The sequence below is a fragment of the Ceratina calcarata genome, unplaced genomic scaffold, assembly GCF_001652005.2.
Source record: "Ceratina calcarata isolate Rehan_Ccalc_2016 unplaced genomic scaffold, ASM165200v1 scaffold225.2, whole genome shotgun sequence".
NCBI classification, from domain to species: domain Eukaryota; kingdom Metazoa; phylum Arthropoda; class Insecta; order Hymenoptera; family Apidae; genus Ceratina; species Ceratina calcarata.
This window is the reverse complement of record NW_017144312.1, coordinates 7,877-8,739: the sequence shown is the minus strand read 5'-3', so window position 1 is coordinate 8,739 and position 863 is coordinate 7,877. Positions and strand designations below refer to the sequence as shown.

The following is an 863-nucleotide window of genomic DNA, read 5'->3' as shown; positions in this document are numbered from 1 at the left end:
AGCTTAAATAATAATTAAGTTTTTACTATAATATAACAGTACAAATTTCATTCCCCATTTAATTCCTTATAGAAGGATTTAAAACCAATGTATGGCAGGTTTAGTTTTAAGTCAGTGAACAGAAATTGGGATGATTATATGTATCAGATATTTCTACTTTTCATTGAACTATGAAAAATTCTTCTCTGTTAGTCTGATAACATACGATCGTTTCGTTGCATCACAGTATCGAGGTCGAAAACGAATTTCTCGTTACCGTGACACGCGGATGGACCGAAACAGCGGGAAGCGGACTATCCTCCGTAGCCCTGAATGCGCGTGATCGCCAAGAAGCCACGGAGATACGGCGCCGGGCAAAGGTTCGCTAATCGGCGAACTTTCCTCCGGCAGTCTAACCAGCGAGCTTCGATCGCGTGGAGACTTCGATCGTGCGTGAAGTCCGCTCTGAATTAAAATTTCAGAAGCGCCAGTCGGCGTATAAAAAAGAGAGAACAGGACAGGGAAGGTTTTCATCTTCGAGGAGTAGCCGGCGTTTGCAACGACCCGGGATATAATTCTCTTCGACCAGGTGAGTGTTTGTTCGATTTTCTCGCGTTTTCGCGGCTTTCTACGCGGTTTCTCGCGACAGGAAGAGGAGAACCGGGATTATGTAACCCGATTTTTACGAGTTCTATCTGCGGTCTTCTCGCCCGGTTCGAAGGCGTGCGCCAGTCGGCTTCCGCGACTGTTTCCACCGAGTCGACGCGATCATATTTAAGTGCTTCTTGCAATTTTAATTATTATTATTATTATTATTTTTATTTTTATTATTATTAGTGTTTCATTTCCTTTCAGTGAGCCGCGGATTTCAGTTCGGGACTCAA

General features: G+C 43.7%; 1 protein-coding gene across 2 annotated transcripts in view; it reads left to right on the top strand.

Moving 5' to 3' along the window:
• The window catches only part of LOC108622511 (dentin sialophosphoprotein), a 5,740-nt gene that overhangs the window by 460 nt on the left and 4,417 nt on the right, over positions 1–863 (top strand). The gene's annotated exons all lie outside the window — the stretch shown is intronic.